This window comes from Canis lupus, chromosome 24 (assembly GCF_011100685.1).
Source record: "Canis lupus familiaris isolate Mischka breed German Shepherd chromosome 24, alternate assembly UU_Cfam_GSD_1.0, whole genome shotgun sequence".
In the NCBI taxonomy this organism is placed as follows: Eukaryota; Metazoa; Chordata; class Mammalia; order Carnivora; family Canidae; genus Canis; species Canis lupus.
This window is the reverse complement of record NC_049245.1, coordinates 46127675-46147018: the sequence shown is the minus strand read 5'-3', so window position 1 is coordinate 46147018 and position 19344 is coordinate 46127675.

The following is a 19344-nucleotide window of genomic DNA, read 5'->3' as shown; positions in this document are numbered from 1 at the left end:
AGCCACGCACATGGAGTCCAGACCCCTACACGTCTCTCATCCTCATCCTGACTGTGCCTTGGCACAAGCCACCTACGGCCCGTGAACCCGCTCCCCATCCCCGGCCTGTCTTATTCCTGCCCCAGGCTCGGGGCTGTCACTCGGCCTCGTCTCGCTCCTCGTCCCCGGATGGGAGCCACATCCTTTCCCTTCAGCCCCACGACATCATCACTGGGTGGGGGCTCCTCTTCAGAGGCCACAGCAATCCTGAGGCAGGGATCTGCTTTCTTCCTCTGCGTCTCCAGATGCCAACCGTCCAGCCGGTGCCTGAGGTCTCGGGGACCCACAGAAGGTAACTAGAAAATAGTGAGGGGGATCCCTGGGTGGCGCAGCGGTTTGGCGCCTGCCTTTGGCCCAGGGCGCGATCCTGGAGACCCGGGATCGAATCCCACGTCGGGCTCCCGGTGCATGGAGCCTGCTTCTCCCTCTGCCTGTGTCTCTGCCTCTCTCTCTCTCTCTCTGTGACTATCATAAATAAATAAAAATTAAAAAAAAAAAAATAGTGAGGACTGGGTGCCCGGGTGGCTCCGTGGATGAGAGTCGGCCTTTGGCTCAGGGCGTGACCCCGGGGTCCTGGGATCGAGTCCTGCACTGGGCTCCTGCAGGGAGCCTGCTTCTCCCTCTGCCTGGGTCTCTGCCTCTCTCTGTGTCTCTCAGGAATAAATGAGCCTTAAAAAAACAGAAAGGAAGTAGTGAGGCCCGAGGCTCGCTGACCTCTCACCCTACGCACTCCTCGGCACGGGGCAATGCGCACTCCTCTCCTTCGAGGCCGCGCACCTGGGGCGGCAGGAAGAGGTGCAGTCCGGGCCAGCAAAGCACCTTCCCACGCGTTTCTCGCTCCAAACTCCACTGGAGAGTCAAGCAGCAGAGCCGCGTGGGCGGTGCTTCGCCGGGTCCCCGCACACCTGTGGGTGGAAGCCTCCGAGGGCGGCCGGGGTCGGGACTGTGAACCGCTGCGGGTCAGCCGTGCATGGAAAGCGTGTCCTAGGCCCTTCCGTGGTGAGGACGGGGTTCCAGGATGAACTAAACTGTTACTCCTGAGTTGCCCGTGGAAGGTTAATGACACTTGAGCCTCGTGCGGGGTGCATGGAGCGCTCGCCGGCCGCGATGACGTCCTCCTGGCACCTACGACTTCCTCCCTCCTTTGACTTCTCTGACGCCTTCATTCTCTGTTTTCCTGCTTCACATCAGCGCTGGAGGAGCGTCCTGTTCCATCAGGAAGCTCATGATTCACAGTCCTTTCGGGAATATGGGCGGGAAATACAGTCTGAGGAAAGACAGAAGCCAAAGCAGCACCTTGGCCCAACAGCTGGCCTGCGGGTGGTCCCCAACATGTGCAGGTCACAGAGAAGAGCCCGCCCAGCGCGCTCCCTGCGTCCTGGCCTGTCTTACGTCTTCGACGATATCAATGAGTCCAAAGAGGAAGAAAAAGGGGGTTTGGGGGAGAACCAGCTCTGGGGAGGAGAAAAGTAAGAAGTCTAACCATGATTTGCTTTACAACATGTGCCCCTGACCCGTTTCCGGGGTCCTCTGTCGGAAGGGGCGCCGGGTGGCAGGACCTGGACCTCACCCCAGATGCCCCAGGCATCGTCTCCTCGACGAGAGTGTGCTCTGGGGCTGGCGGGGCCGGGGGTCCGCTCAACTCTGCTTCGTCCCATGCGGCAGGTGGACCCCGGGTGCCTCACGTGCCCTACTTGGCGTGGAGGATGCGGAGACCTCAGCACTGGGTTCCTCGCGCGCGTGAAAGCAGGGATTGCGGGCACAGATTGTGCGCCGGGCGGTACTGTAAGCGGTGTTTGGGTTCAGGCTCCTGACTCCCCTATAGTCTTTGTGAAGGGAGGAGTCACCGTGACGCCCAAACTGCATGGGTGCAGACACCGAAGCTTGAATCCCTCAGCCGACGTCACGGCCAGCGAGTGGCGAGCCGAACCAGGGCCGGACCATCGGGCCCACAGGCCGTGCCTGCGATCGCGGAGCTACACTCAGCCGGAAAAAGCAAGAGAAGGTTCCTAGAACAGCACTGCTTCCCGAACGGGAAGGAAAACAGGAACCAGACCAAACCAAAACAAAAACAAGTGGCATTTTCAGGCTCCTGGAAGGGAGCCAGTTACTCATCTGCCTCCGATCCTGTATTTAGCGTCCTGAGCCTGGCAAGTCCCTTCTGCTTTTGGAGGAAACAGCAACGGAGACGCAGTCAGGGTAGGTGGGTAGCACCGGCGGACGGAGGAGGGGTCGGAGTGAAGAGGGCATCAGGAAGCTGACCGCCGGCTGCACGGACAGACTTGAGGAGGGGCTGCTGCAGGGACGGGCTGAGGTCCGGTCCTCAGGCTCCAGGAGGGGCTCGGCCTGCACCAGCCGGCTCCGCTCCTCTCTTCCTCCCTGCAGCCTCCCCAACTCTCCTTGTGCTCATTTCCTTGCTGCACCAGGGGCGCCTCGACTGGCCTCTCCCATGGTCCTCAGGTGGGGGGACGTGCCCTCTGGAGGCCGTGGCACCCTCTGGGCAGGGCCCCAGTCACGCTGGCTCCTTTCGTTCCTCCAGGCCACAGCGCACTCAGGGCAGTCCCCGGGCCCTGTCCACCTCTTGAGGACCCTCCTACTGGTCCTGTGCCCTCTCTCCCTTGGGGGTCAGGCTCAGTGTGCCTGGAGCCTCAGTGCCATCATACTTACTACCCTCTCTGGGAACGCTCATCAAGGGGGCCCTTACCCATTTGACTCTGTTTCCCTGTAGGCTTGTCAACAGCAAGAGCGCAGGGCAGGTGCTGGCCCAAACCTGCAGGGTCATCTCAGTGCTGGCATCGCATGCAGTGGGTGCTCAGGAAATGCTGTGGACTCTGTGTGAGAGGATGAATTTGCAAGGAGAGGGCCCGGGGACAGAGGTCAGCCCGGACCACGCGTCTTCTCCCCGTTCTGGAGAGCTCGGGGTGGAGATTCTCCTGCGGAGCCTCAGTTAAAGGACCTGGGAAGGTGGAGGCTCACTCTACTGCGGGCGGCCTCTTCCAGATGCTGCATGAAGCTCTCCCTGCCTCCTCGTCATCCCCACATCCCTTGGCCTTGAGATGGGCCTGGTTCTACCTTCTACCTTTGTTTCTCTCACCTTCCCAAGGATTCTGACTTAGCTGGTCTGCGGTGGACCCAGAAGGTATCTCCTTAAGTCCCCAGGCAGAGAACACCTGCTGATTTCGCCACCTCCGCCTCTCCTCCCTGCCGTGTGTCCACTCCCTCCGGCACCTGTGAAAGGGATGGGGATTGCCCCTCTCTCTCCCCTCTGGTTCACATTGCCAGGTCCTCTGAGCACTGAGTGGGCAAGGAAGAAGGAGGCAGCCCCTTCCTGGCTGTCCAGAAATGTCCCCTCTCATGCAGCAGGTTACCAAAGACCTGCTCCTCCAGGACTGGCCTAGGGGCCTGTCTCCTCCTCCCAGCAGCTTCTACCAAGTTGTCCAAGTGGATAAGAATGTCTCCTTGGCCAGGGAGACTTTGGGCTTCCAATGTTTTAGTGCCTTTCTGCTACGAGGAAAATTTCAAGTCAACACCGTCAGTAAATTCCCCGATGGACAGAACCCTCGAGTTGCGCCTCTGTCCTCCACACACCCAGGAACATGATGGGTGGATCTGCTTCAGGGGAATCTGAAAAGAAACTGAATTTAGTAGCCCCACTGTTGACTACTGAAGGTGAGAGTCTTGAAGAGGCAAGAGGAAGGGCGCTAGCTTCTCCTTTCCCTGATGCTGTTGCCCTGAATGGTCCTCGGAACGTGCCCTTGACAAGAACTTACCCTTTCGCCACCCAGAAAGTGCTCAAGGTCACGTCAAACCCAGATCCTGACTCTCAAAAATGCCTCCGGCTGCCATGCTTGAACCCATGGAGTCATGATGGAATTGAAGGTAGCCCAGGTGAAGGGAAGATGAAAGAAAGAGAGAGGGACCCAAACTACGGGGAATACAGTGTTGGCCAGTTCATCTTTGACAGCAGACTGGGCAAGACGGTGGAAGTCTGGGGGCACCACTGTGTTATTTCTGCAGCATGCTAAGAGCTATCTAGAAAGGAAATTGTAGGGCAGCCCATGTAGCTCAGCGGTTTAGCGCCGCCTTCAGCCCAGGGCATGATCCTGGAGACCCGGGATGGAGTCTCACATCGGGCTCCCCAAGGGGAGCCTGCTTCTCCCTCTCCCTGTGTCTCTGCTTCTCTCTGTGTCTCTCATGAATGAATAGATAAAATCTTAAAAAAAAAAGAAAAGAAATTGTATGATAGGCAGTAGATTAAGCAAAGCTATCCTATAAGTTTGGATTAAATCATATATTGGTTTTAATACTTAATACATCATCATAGATCACATTTTCACAAACCACAATACAAGTTTAGTAAAGGCTTTAAGAACATGTTGGATTTTTTTTTCCTTCACTGAAATCTTCCTTCAAGTAAAGCATGCAATCAGTTGCATTTTATTCGAATATATATTTATATATATATAAAATCAAATGTCATTGACCACTGCTGCTGCTGGGTTTAGTCCAGTGTACAAAGGACAACTTCCATTCATATATTACCAGGACAACTCAGGTCTTGTCCCCAAAGAATCAAGTGCACATGCCCATTCCCTCTTGATTTATTTCGTGATTTTAAAGAAAATTGGGTAGAAGGTGGATAATAAAATGTGATATGGCACAAGAGGAAGGTTTATGTAGCAGAGTGTGCGAAGACCAGAATGGGAAATGGCTTAACGTCCTGCATATCGGGTCACATGCATCACCATCCACACGCTTCCACCCGACACAGGCCCATTTTCAGCTGATCAAATGTGTATAATGTGTATAGCAGTGTTGGTCCACGAGCTCCCGAAATAGGCATGAATTTGAACCCCATCATTCAGTTTTAGGTTCAGATTAGTGAGCCTACGTTTAGATTGATGAGTCACATAGACACAAAGGAGGAGGACAAGGTGTAGGGTAGAATGACCAAACTGTCTGGCTCACAAGAGGTCAAGACTGAGGGGCACATGAACAAGTGGACCAGAGAGGCCAGGAATGCCCGCCACGGATCCTACTGCTCACCCTCTAGCGGTCCTCTAACTGATGCCGGGAAGCCCAGGGCAACCTCAGAATTGTCAACATACTTATCTGCACTCGTTCAGCATCACATTCATGAAGTAGAGGGTCATCGAGCGCCAAGACTTTTGGTGCCCAATCGGTTCTGTAGACCTTTGGAGGACAAGAATTACTGTGGGGAAGAGTGTTGGTTAGAGAAGGCTGCCGCTGAGCCTGGAGAGACAGCAGGTGCACTTGGGTGGCAGGGAGGGCAGGGTTTTCCGTAGGGGTGAGCAGCCGCTGAGGGTGGGAGAAAGGGCTTGGGGAGCAGAGAGAGGTCCAGATGTGTCACGGATTGTGCAGTTCAGGGGGGTAGTGTGTGCAGTTGGAGCTGATGAGGGAAAACCTGGGAGCTCAGCAGGAGAATCAAGACACGGTGAGGAAGTCAGGAGCTGCTTCCAGGCAACTAAGGGGCTGATGGCATGGTGCTCTGGAGGACTTATGTCCAGGGGAAGAAATGAGGAATGTGGCTGTGAACCTGCAGCATAACCAAGTGACAGCCAAAGAGCCAACCGCACCGAGGAAACCCAGCTCCCCTCCAGAGGCTCTGCCCCAACCAGCCCCCGGAGAGGGCAGAGAAGCCTGAAGGGACAGGTTAGAGCCAGGATCCAGACCGAGGACTCCAGGTCATCTTTAGGAATGAGAGGTGCCCTAGAAACTATCCCAAGCCCCCAGATACACTGTCTTGCAATTCTGAGACCGCTGTGCGTGTTCTCTGGAATTGTGTCTGTACCCACGTGCATGGCAGGTGGTGACGCCGGGTGGCTCCCTGTTGGGGTGGGAGATTACAGGTAAGCGAGGGGAGGAGGCTGGAACAATCCTTGTGGTGGTGAGTTACAGGACAGACGCCGTGTGAGCTCGTGTTGAGTTCCTGTCGATGTAGACGCACGCCTGGAGAAGTACTTGAGGGGGCGTGAATATACGTCGTCAATGTGGTATTCGCACAAAATGTCCTTGCGCTGTCACCTGAGGGTCCTAGATGCGGTGACACCTCGGGAATGGGGAGCATCTCTGCCACCTGTTGTTGGCCTCTGTCAGCAGTCTCCAGCAACAGGCACCGGGATTCCTCAAATCTGTTCCAGGACCAGAACGGGGGATATTCAAGATGAACCTGTAGCATCTTGAGGCACTAGACAGCAAAGATATGCTCAACTCCACCCCCCACCCCCACCCCTCCCAGTGATGGGGATAAGTCAAAGGGATGCAGGCAGCGGGTGAAAGAGCTCCGATTGGCCAAGACTGGAGCAATTTGAACCAGAAAACATGACTTTGAGACAAAGTGGGTAGCCTGAAGGAGGGGTCAGGTGAGCAGAGATTTGGGGACCTTGGAGCATGAATTCAGAATGAGTTGGAGAAGACAGGTGAAGTTAGAAAGATTAAAAGTGGGTCAGAAAGAGAGAGTCTGGGATCCCTGGGTGGCGCAGCGGTTTGGTGCCTGCCTTTGGCCCAGGGCGCGATCCTGGAGACCCGGGATCGAGTCTCACGTCGGGCTCCCGGTGCATGGAGCCTGCTTCTCCCTCTGCCTGTGTCTCTGCCCCTCTCTCTCTCTCTCTCTGTGACTATCCTAAATAAATTAAAAAAAAAAAAAAAAAAAAAAAAGAAAGTGAGAGTCTGGGGGAGTGGCTTCGGGTGGCCGGAGAGCCAGGCTTGTGGGTCATTTTGGTTCCATACACAGGTGGAGTAGGGTTTCACGGGGAAAGTCTCACCTACACCCTAAAGACTAGGGCACTTCTATCCTGAACCTCTCGTTTTCCTGAGAATTAAGATTTGCTTCCATTTTCCTTTCAGAATAGTCACTTGACATTTTCCTGGGAACGAGGCTGTTCTTCCCGCCCCAATTATGTTCCCTAAAGAGTGGAAGGATGCCCTTTTAACCACGGCCGTGCTGCGATTTGCTCCAAAACAAGCCAGTCAGTTGTACTCGTGTAAAACATCAGCAGGACTGACACGGCACCTGCTCTCCACATTGTAACGGGCCAACCGGGGAGCCAGGTGCTGATTAGTGTGGGAAGTCCCGGTGCCTCTCCTGCTTGAATCCATAAACACTCCAGGTGGCCTGGGGCGGGGAGCCCTGCTCCCTAGGGCGATGCCCATGTGCTGGAGGGCTCCCCCTCCCCAAGTCCCCAGCTGGGGGTGGGAGGGCCACTTGTCTGCTAAGGGGGCATAAGAGTTGTTTTAAATTCCTAGGACAAAGTTGAACAGTGTGGGTTTGAAATTATCACGACAAGAAAGTTTCCACAAACCTAGATGTAATTTGGGCCACCTTTGCTCCGGATGTGCTGCTTAAAAAGAAACAAAAACAGCCTCAGAAAATTCTTCCTGTTGGAGATTTCAGAAACGGCAGCGCTGCTCCGTAAGGGGGGAGGAGGGAGGAGCCAGGGCCCCTCCAGGTGAGCTCTCGTGCTGAGATGCTGAGCCCCTCCAGGTGCCCGTGCCCGGCACTGGCGCTCGGCACTCGGGGAGCAGCCTTCTCTCTCAGCCCACATGGGGGGGGGCAGGCTGCAGGTGCTGGGCAGCCCCTCGCCACAGACACTTGTGCCTGGGGATAAGGGTCCCAGTTTCCTAGCCCCGCAGGTGAGGTCATCCCCAGGTGTGCTCACTGCTGCATCCCGGGGTTTTCTGCTGGAATGAGTCCCAGCTGCTCACACACTGATTTTTAAATAAACTCTTCACTCTGTGACAGCACTCTATTTCCAGAAGAGTGACCAGGACAGTAGGACGCTCCCATATATCCCACATGCAGTTAACATCTTACAGGAGTCGGCTGCCCGTGTCACAACCCGTGGACTGAAATCGATCCGTTCTTATTAACTAAAGTCTGTACTTTATTCAGATTTTAACCAATGCCCTTCCTTCTGCCTCATAGATCCCACCCAGGGTAACGCCTTACGTTCACTCATCATGTCTCCTTAGACTCCGAGAGACAGATGGTTTCTTAGGCTTCTCTGGATTCTGATTGACGAGGCGGTTTTTAGAAATTCTACTCCAGCATTTCGTAGGACAGCCTTCAACTTAGGTCTGTCTGCTATTTTGTTTTCACAGGTTTACCCGGGGGTTATGGTTTTTGGAAGGAAGACTGCAGAGGTAAATTGCCTCTCTCCTCACAGCACATCAAGGGTACATGCTACTGACAGGACTGATCACTGTCTGTGTTGACCTTGATCACCCGGCTGAGGTGTTGTTTGTCTCCAGGTTTTCATAGTCTTTGGAAGAGTTGCTATGCACAGTTCACACCTAAGTGGTGGGGAGTTGCGCTCCACTCACTTGAGGGCGGAATATCAACACATATATTTAAAAAATTCTTCTACACAGAGCATCTGTCTTTCCTTCCTTCATTCCTTTTTTCTTGTCTTAATCATTGATTTATATTTCTTTATTTTTTAAAAATTGACAAACTGATTTTAAGCTTCATATGAAAAGCGAAACACCTAGAACAGCCAATTCAATACCAGGGAAGAACAAAGCAGGAAGACTGACACTACCCAACTTCAAGACTTACCATAGAGCTACAGTAATCAAGACAGAATAGTATTGATGAAAGAGTAGGTGTGTGGGTTGATGGAATAGAATAGACAGCCAAGAAATAGACCCACTGAAATATGGTCAACTGACCTTTCGCAAAAAATTAAAGGCAATTTAATGGAAAAAGGATGGTCTTTTCCCCCCAACAGATGGGGCTGGCACAGTTGGATGCCCACATGTGAGAAATCAACCAATCAAACAATCGATCAATGTAGACACAGACCTTAGAGCTTTCACAAAAATTAACTCAAGATGGATCACAGATCTAAAAAATAAAGTGGATTAAAAATAAAAATGAAATAAAATACTACGAAACTTAGAAACCAGAAGAAAACATAGGAGAAAACTCTGGTTTTCATCATCGTGAGGTATGGTGATGGGTTTCGACATAACAACAACTTTCTTTAAAACCATGTGCTCTGGGGCACCTGTGTGGTGCCAGTTAAGCCTCTGAGTCTTGATTTCAGCTCAGTGGGGGAGTCTGTTTGAGATCCTCTCTCTCCCTCTGCCCCCACCCCCGCTTGCGCTCACTTTCTCTCTTTCTCTCTCTCTCTAAGTAAATAAAATCTTCAAACTCCACCCCCCACATGCTCTGTGAAACCAACTGTGAAGATAGTGAAAAGACAGGCACATGCTGGGAGAGACATTTGCAAACCATATATCTCATCAATGTATGTACCCAAAATGTATAAAAGCCCTTAGAACAATAAGAAAATAACTGAATAAAAAATGAATAAAAGGGATCCCTGGGTGGCACAGCGGTTTGGCGCCTGCCTTTGGCCCAGGGCGCAATCCTGGAGACCTGGGATTGAATCCCACGTCAGGCTCCTGGTGCATGGAGCCTGCTTCTCCCTCTGCCTGTGTCTCTGCCTCTCTCTCTCTCTCTCTCTCTCTGTGACTATCATAAATAAATAAAAATTATTTTAAAAAAATGAATAAAAGATCATAACAGATACCTCACAAGTAAATATATCTAGGTGGCAAATAAACATGTAAAAATACCGTGCTCAGTGTCATTTTTCACCAGCTAATTATAAGTCAAAACAATGAGATACCACCACACACCTGTTAAAATGACCAGACTTGAAAATAACAGACACCAATAAGCACGGTAAGGATGCCGAGCAATGACCTCTCGCTCACCCCTGGTGGAAATGCAAAATGTACAGCCACCCTGGAAGACGCCGGGGTCGTCAAAGCAAGTTCCGCTCCATGACCCGGTGATTGTACCCCTAGGTATTTACCCAACTTTTGGGAAACTGTTCACGAGAAAATCTGCACATAAATGTTTACAGAAGCTTCATGCACAGTCTTTGAAAACTGGAAGTAACCCAGACATGCCTCAGTAGGTGAAGGGACAAACAAATTGTGGCATCTGGTGGAATATTATTCAGTAATAAAAATAAATAAGGTGTCAAGCCAGGAAAAGCCAAAGAGGAGACTTAGATGCATCGCTAAGTGAAAGGAATCAGTCTGAAAAGTCTGCGTACTGTATGATTCCAATTACATGACATTTTGGAAAAAGGCAAAAGGCACCTATTGACAGTATATCCACCTGCGGTTGCCAGGGGCTAAGGAGGAGGGGGCGGGAACAGATGAAGTCAGGGTATTTTGGGGAATATAACTGCTCTGCGTGGTACTGTAATGTTGGATACGTGACATTATGAATTTGTCAAAAGCCATAAAAACTTAACAGAACAAAGAGTCAGCCTTAATATGCAAATGTTTAAGAATCATTAAGAGGTTGAAGGATCCCAGGAAGAAATAAAGAGAATCTCACTGTGTACCAGCAGCGTAGAACGACCTCCCTGGAGGGGATGAGACAAGGTGCTGAGCTAAGTAACGGGAGTTTGTAGGACCAAAGGCAGAGGATTTGGACATGAGCACTGTTCCCTAGTGAATAAAGTTCCCCCACTCCGTGGGGATGTGGGATTATAATCCTGATATCACTATACATCTACACTGAGAGTTAACCGCCTAAACAAATGGGTGTCAGATGGAGGGATTCAGGTTCCCACTGCGAGGGTGGAGACTCCTGAGAAGCAGGGTTGCATGACCCATGTGGTTATGGATTAGGGTTGGAGGCACAGTGTGAACCCATGTTTAGCTTCACATAGAAGCAGAGGCGTGCATTTAGAGATATCTACAGATACGTGCAGACACACGAATTAGTAATATGAACATCTATTTTTTTCCTCGGTCAGCTGGGAAGACCCGGAAACCATGCACTCTATTAGAAGTGAGCATCCCTAGTATGCAGCTTAGTGCCCAGTACTATTCTCCTTGGGAGAATGGCTTATTCTGGGGATGTGCCTGGAGCATCTTGTCATGCAGGAAAGAAAGGAAGTGCTCAGACAAGCAAACAAACAAAACGACTCATTGATGAAGTGTGTGGAAGAGCACAGGAGTCAGCTGAAAAGCTCCCAGTGGCCGAAGCTGGAACAATATGAGCAAGAAAATGCATAAGGGAATATTGGACTAAAACACAAATATAGAATAAAGGTCCATTAGTCTGTAAGGATATAAATTAATGATTAAATAAAGGAATCAATGAATAAAAGAGAAGAGACAAATCTCCCGCACAGAATTCCAAGCAGTTTATGTAGATGCTCTGGGTCTTTGTGAGTAAGATCATAACTCTCCACTGCCTCAGTGTTAGCTGTGCCCAGCACTTCCATCCAAAAGGCACAGAACAGAAAGGGAGAGAAACAGTAACTTTTCAGCAGAGAACTTTGACGAACACGGCCTCAGCCAGGTGATCAGCTCGGCCCAGATAGGGACGCGTCATGCCAACATTGTAGATCCTTCCTGGGATCTGATGGGAGTAGCGCTTTACTTCTGCACTCTTCCAAAACCCATCACCCCAGTGAAACTGAGAGAAAGACATCACACAAATCCCAAGAGAGGGCATCCTACAACACACCTGACCAATACTCCTCAAAATTGCTAAAGTCATTGAAAACGAGGGAAGTTGGAGACATTGTCACAGCCAAGCGGAGCCTAAGGAACCATGATGACTAAATTCAATGTCATTTCCAGATGAAATCCTGGAGCAGAAGAAGTGTGTGTGGGGGGATATTATGTGGAAGCTAAGGAGATCTGAATAAAGCATAGGCTGTTGTTAATGGTGCACCAACATTGGCTCACGAATTGGGACAAAGGTACCATAGTAATCTCAGATGGTTAATCAGAAAGAAAACTAGATATAACGCATATGGGAACTCTCTGTACTATTCTTCTCAATTTCTCCGTAAATCTGAAACTACTATAAAATATAAAGTCTGCTATGTAAAAAAAAAATCTCTATTTGAAGTACTCAAGATAGACGTTGCTCAAGGCCAGGTAGATTTTCCTGAAAGATGTAAATTTTGATTATTTTTCCAGCTCTGAGAACAGAGCAAAGAACAACGAGACAAGGTTCTCAGGATGCTCAAGATTTCTCCTCTGTGGTGGCGCTGCTCTTACCTTTCTGTGTGACACAAAGCGTGCTCTGCTTGGTGTTTTCTGGCACGTGCATTTGCCTTACCCTCTCCTAGTGATGCGCTACCCACCTGGAGGCCCTCAGCTGGCCATACTCAGCTCCAAAGTCCCTGGCCCAGGGAAGCATCTGACAGAAAACATGTCGTTAGTAAATCCCCTTTTTCATTTCCCGTAGGTTTGTTAAATGTCTATTCTGTGCTGGACGCTGCCCTAGGTCAAAACCTAGGGCCAGAAGGCATTGAAGACACCACCTAACTCCTCCCCGTGGGACACCACACATGCTCGCAAACGACCTGTGGACGGATAACCACCAGGTGCGGCTTTGTGCCAAATGCCTCTGGAAACGATATGCATGCAGATAATTTCCACGCAGAGAGAATTAGGCATTCACGGCATGCCATGCCCCCAAATGTAGTGAGCTGTTTGGATAATGACTTTGTCATATATAACTTACACTAATAAGAGCAAGATAGCTCTAAATTATTGAAGATACTCAGGAAGGCAAGAAGAGGAGGAGAAACCCCACACATTAACTGCCCCCTCGTTCCTCTTGGTCAAGAAAGGGCCATATCTGAATGGGAAGAACTGCGGGATTAGGGAAGCTTGATTCCAGTATGATCTTCCCCGCCCCACATTCTCCCCATAAACCAGCCCACGTGCCTTAATTTTGCGACCGATCCGTTTACCAGCAATCATTTAGGCGTCAAGGTATGTTCAGATAATTCACTCTTTTCACTTCCTCATTTGATAACTAGTGAGGTGGACCATGAAGAAAATATCCTTGCCTTCCTGAAGTCTTCAGTCTACTGGGAAAGATAGAAAATGATCCAATAAGCAAGTAATGAATGTTTTTAGTACTAGTATTAGACATCTTCCTATGACCACCAACTTAGCACCTTGGATGAAGCCATCGCTCCTTATCTTTCCCCGTGCAGTCCCTTCCCTGGATGGTCATTACATGTCCCTGGCTCTTGATCACCCTCATCCCACCCACTCCTCCACCTGCCCACCCTCAGAGGCTTAACCCCACCACGGCTCCTCCTCAACCTGACGCACCACGCTGCTCCTCCCCCACCGCAGAGTCTTCAGTGTTGGAGTTCACTCTGCCTGGAATCGCCTTCACCACCCCAGCTCCTTCTCACCCTTTGGCTGTTGGATTAGATGTTGTCTCTTTGGCAAAGGCTTCTCCAATAATCTCCGTGTAGGCATTGACTCCTCCTGGCTCTGGAGGTGAGAAATCTGGGTTTCAGCCTTGAGTACACTTGTGGGTGCAGCTCTGAGGCATTTCCAGCTATATTAGAACTGTTCTATGAATTCATTATCTCTACCAACTTCTGTGAGATTTGTATTTTCTTTGGCAAAGAAGCCGGAATGTGGGTCTGAGTTGGGGCCAGAAAAATGGTACGTGGAGAGCGAGTATTAGTTGGGATGTGAGCAGGGGTAGATAGCTGGCTGCAATCAGCCAGGGTCAGGCAGGGCAGAGGGAGGGACAGGTCAGCCACATGTGTGCAGGTGAAGCCAGGAGGGCAAGGTTCAGGGCAAGTGGAAGTCCCATGGAACTCATAACAGCAGCATCCACTTAGCACCTTGGGAAGCTCCTGGGAGCCAAGGGCCCGGACAGATGGGAAAGGACCACTCTTTCCACCTCTAAAGGAGTAGCACCCACTCATGGGGTGACATGCAGGCTCAGCGAGTAACACAGTGCCGCCCACGCTGAGCTCTCAGTTTCTGACACAGGTGACAATTAATCATTCACTTTGCTACACGCTGTTTGAGAGCCGGCTAATGGGCTGGGGACCCTCTTGCACGATGCAGGGCTCCACAGGACGCTGATGTCTGGAGTGGGACGTGGGGCATCCTGCAGAGTTGGTGCAGGTGCATTCCCGTGCTTGAGATACCACTTCATTGTGGAAGAAGTTTCTGGAGCCAGGGAGACTTGGCCTCATCTCCCAGCTCCGCCACCCACCAGCTGTTTGGCTTTGAGACGAAAGTAAGATAATAATTAATAAAAGCACAGTTAAAAATGACTCCTCCAGTTCCAAGTTCATCATCCTTCTCAACTGTTGGGTTGTGGAAAGGCCAAGAAATAATGCTCACGGAGGATCTGGCACAGTGCTTGGCACCCGGCTGTCACCCAGCCCGAGAGCCTGCATGAGCCCTCGGGAGGGGCTCCAGCTTCCCAAACCCTCTGGCCCATCTTGCCAAAACCACAACATATGTCACCCTTACCGCGCATGGCACAGAAGGGGAATGTTGGTTGGACTTCATTGCACGTGTCACAACCACAGAACGTGCCTGCCTCCAAACACAAAAACAAAACCCCGCTGTTTCCTAACCTGCTACACTGCATTCAGCGCGGCCTGGTCGCAGGACGGGGCAGGTCAGGCTGGTCCGTCTCGCCAACACCACACAATTAATACGTGAAGCTCATCTCACAACATTGCCTTCCTAGGGCTTTGTCCATCTTCGTGAAGGCCTGGCTGGCCGCTTCCTGATGTGAGCCCCTTGGAGGTATCCACCCTGGTGGTTAGTCCACCTTCTCCCACTGTCCACGGTGACTAAGACGACAGAGCCATCGGCTGTTCCCTGTCATTTTCCTGTCACTGCTGAGCGTGCATGAGGGCTGTTGTGAAAAACTCCAACTGTTTCCGGGAACAGGGGAGGTTGACTTGGAAAGCTAAAAGCCCCACCAGGTCCCCATTGAGAACCCTTGTGGCGCCGTCCCCTTAAAATATGTAAATATGTCGCAACCTCATGTAGAATGCACAGCCTGGAGCTCTCCAACACCAACGTTGACAGAACCATCCTTTTATTTTCGTGTTAGGATCTCCAGAGCATTCTTATTTAGGTAGCGGTCTTTCAGAAAAGATACCGTTTTCAGCAAAACACACAAACACCTAATTCACTGGGGTGATATTTGCCATGGCGATTTTGTAGATGAAGAGCTATTTTGTAGTGTTTTGTGAACAAACTATTTTTAATAGTTGTAGGCTGATTCTTTCTTGGTGGAAACAATCCCATGGCTCCTGGCAGATTCCTGAGCTTCTGTCTCCACTTCCTGTGGAGCAATGGGCCCAGGACTCATCCCTTAAATTCCAAACAGGGATGTCCTGGGGCATGGTGGTCAAAGCCTTTGGATATCCGACTTTCCTGAATGAGGGTCATGGGCATGGGAAGTCACGTCTCGGTAGGACCCAGGTGAGGTTTGTGGCAACACAGCAGGAAGATATAACGGTTATCAACATTTACACACCCAAGAACAGACCAGCAAGATATATGACACAAAGACTTACAGAATTGAGGGGGGAAGGAGATCTCCACTAATAGTTGGAGACGTGAGTTCCCCACTCCTAGTAACGGAGGGAACCCCCAGGCAGGAGATGTGAAGGAAAAGTGTAAATATAGAGAGTTTGAGCAGCACAGCTCACGGACTGGCCCAAAAGACACGCACAGAACACGCCACTCAACTATGACAACACACACACGCTTCTCCAGGGCACGTGACATTCTGCACCACAGATCATAGGTTAGGACTCAAGTTAAGGAAATACATTTCAAAAGATAAATCTCATACAAAGTCTCTCCTCTGACCGCAACGAGATGAAGTCAGAAATCAGCAGCAGAAGAGAAAGCCAGAAAACTGACAAATTTGTGGAGATCAAACAACAGACTCTGAAACAGCCGATCAACCACGGGAGAAGTGCAGGAGCAAAGAAGAGGTAGAAAATGCCTTGAAACAATGAAAATGAAACACAAGAGGCTGAAACTGGCCGGTGCAGCAGAGCAGCGGCAAGGGGGGAGCGTACAGCGACCCATGCTCACACTACAATAGCACAGGTCTCAAACCAACCGCCTGACCTAGAATAAGGAGAGCAAACGAAACCCAGAGCCAGCAGAAGGAAGGAAATAATGAAGATGAGGCAAGAGGGACGAGACATAGGGACGAGAAAAACACCGAATAATGCAACTGAAGATTGGTTCTTTGAACAGATCAAACAAATTGGCAAGCCTCTCCTTAAACGCACTAAACAAAAGGAGAAATTCAAATTACCGCGATTGGCAGTGGGAATGGAGACATTTCTAACCATTCTACAGAAATGAAAACTATTCCGAGACTACGATGACAACGGTGTGCCAAGCATTTGGATACCCTAAGTGAGAGGAGCAGCTACCTACAAACATGAGACCCACCAAGACTAACCCATAAAGAAGTAGAAAATCTGAAAAGACCTAGAACTCATTAGGATTATGATTTTAATCATAACCAAAAGTCTCCCAAGAAGAAATTTAGGAAATAAATAAAAGAGACTTATGAAAAGCAGACTCTTTTTTTTTTTAATTTATTTATGATAGTCGCACACAGAGAGAGAGACAGAGGCAGAGACACAGGCAGAGGGAGAAGCAGGCTCCATGCACCGGGAGCCTGACGTGGGATTCGATCCTGGGTCTCCAGGATCGCGCCCTGGGCCAAAGGCAGGCGCCAAACCACTGTGCCACCCAGGGATCCCGAAAAGCAGACTCTTAATACAGAGAACACACTGCTGGTCACCGGAGGGAGGTGGGTTAGGGATGGGGGAAGAGGAGACAGGGATGAAGAATGCATCTGTCAGGATGAGCACTGAGTCACATATACAACTGTTGAGTCCCTCTGTTGTACACCTGAAACTCCTATCACGCTGGATGTTAACCATACTTCACTTAAAAAGAGAAAGAAAAGGAAGGCGTTCGACCAGATGGCTTCACTGGTGAATTCTAACCAAACATTTAAAGAACTACTACCTATGCTTCTCAAGGTTTCCCAAAAAATTGAAGAGGAGGAAATATTTTCTAACTAATTGTATGAGGTCAGCAAAGACACTAACAGAAAAAAACCAAAAACACTGCAGACCAATGTCCCTCATGGACATTGATGCAAAAATACTCAACAGAACACTGTCAAACTTAATTCAGCAGCATATTAAAAGCATTATACACCACAACCAGGTGGGATTTATTCCTAGAACGCCAGGATGTTGTAACATATGAAAATCAATCAAAGTAATACACCACATTAAAAGAATGGATGAAAAACCCACATGGTCATCAAAATTGATGCAGAAAAAGCATTTGACAAAAATTCAACACCCTTTCATGATAAAAAGAAAAAAAATAACCCTCAAGAAACTAGGAAGAGAAAGAAATTGCCTCAACATAATAAAAGCCATATGTGAAAACCCACAGTGAGAAGCATCATGTTCAATGTCAAGGACTAAAAGCTTTCCCTCTAAGATCTCTGATCTAATTTAAAGGACAACTTAAAAAAAAAAAAGCAATGATTGTGAAATTGTGTTGATGGGTATAATGTATCAAATATAATTTGTATGACAATAACCGTGCAAAGAGGGGGAAGAGAATAAAGCAAAGTTTCTGAGTACCACTGAAAATAACTCGGCTCTAACTCAAAGTAGATTATTGTTTTTAAATATTTTATTTATTTATTTGGCAGAGAGTCAGCACGAGCAAGGAAAGCTGCAGGCAGAGGGAGAGGGAGAAGTAGACTCCCCACTGAGCAGAGAGCCCAGCGCAGGACTCGATCCCAGGGCCCTGGGAACATGACCTGAGCCGAGGGCAGATGCCCAACCGGCTGAGCCTCCCAGCTGCCCCCAAAGTAGACTATTTTAAATTAAGATGCTAATTATACTCGGAAGGAAAAGCACTAAGAAAATAATTTTAAAATACGGTAGAAGAAATAGTAGGGAAATTAAAATATTATGCTAGGAAATATATATATATTTAGCTCTAAAGAAGTCAATAAAGACAGGACAGAGGAATAAAAAGACGTAAGACATATAGGAAACGAATAGCAAGATGGCAGATGGCAAATTATACCTTATCAGTAATTAGACTGAATTTAAATTTATTTTTATTTATTTTTTATTATTTTTTTAAGATTTTATTTATTTATTCATGAGAGACACACAGAAAGAGAGAGGCAGAGACACAGGCAGAGGGAGAAGCAGGCTCCATGCAGAGAGCCTGACGTGGGACTCGATCCCGGGTCTCCAGGATCACGCCCTGGGCCGAAGGCGGCGCTAAACTGCTGAGCCACCCGGGCTGCCCTGAATTTAAATTTAAATGGATTAAACACTTCAATCCAAATCCAGAGGCCAAATAGACAAAGTCAGATCCAGCATATGCTGTCTACATGAGACACTACTGAAGATTCAAAGCCATAAGCAGAATGGAAGACACAGGATGGCAGATTACTAACATGCAAACAGTAACCAAACCAGAGCTGGGGTGGCTCTGCTAATATCACTCAAAATTCACCAAAATGCAAAAAAGGAATAAATAAATAAATAAATAAATAAATAAATAAATAAATAAATAAATATAAAGTTGTTACTAGAGACAAAGAGGTATATTTTATCGTGCTGAGAGGGTCAGTTGACCAGAAAGGAATCATGATTAAATGCATATATACACTTCACAATCGGGTCTCAAAATACACGAAGGATATAGGGAATCGAGGCAAGAAATAGGCGATGCAGCGATCCGTGCAGCCTCCCAGGGACAACCCTAACGGGCTGAAGACTGAGGAGGAAACAGAGAGAGTCTCAATACCATACACCAGTGAGACCCTCACGTAAACCCGCAGAGCACATTCCAGAGCCATGGGACCTTCTCCAGGGTAGACCATATCATGGGCCAGAAAGCAGGATTTAATCAATTTTAAAGGGCTGAAGTCATTCAAAGCAGGCTCTCTGACCACAACGGAGATGACAAAAATTAATTACGAAAGGAAATTTGGGAAATTTGCCCGCACATGGAAATTAAACCACACACTTCCGTATAACCAGTGGGTCAGAGAAGACCTTTCGAGGGGGGATTAGAAAACACTTTGAAATGAATGAAAGCAAAACACAGCACAGTTCTTAAAAGTTTTTAAAGAAAAAAGATCTTTGGTCAACAACCTAACCTTCCACCTGAAGAAGCTAGAGAAAGCAGAGCAAGGCAAGCTCAGAGCCAGCAGAGGGAAGGAGGACAAACAGTGTAAGTTCTCATCCATTTGGGGAATATAAATAATAGTGAAAGGGAATATAAGGGAAGGGAGAAGAAATGTGTGGGAAATATCAGAAAGGGAGACAGGACATAAAGACTCCTAACTCTGGGAAACGAACTAGGGGTGGTGGAAGGGGAGGAGGGCGGGGGGTAGGGGTGAATGGGTGACGGGCACTGAGGGGG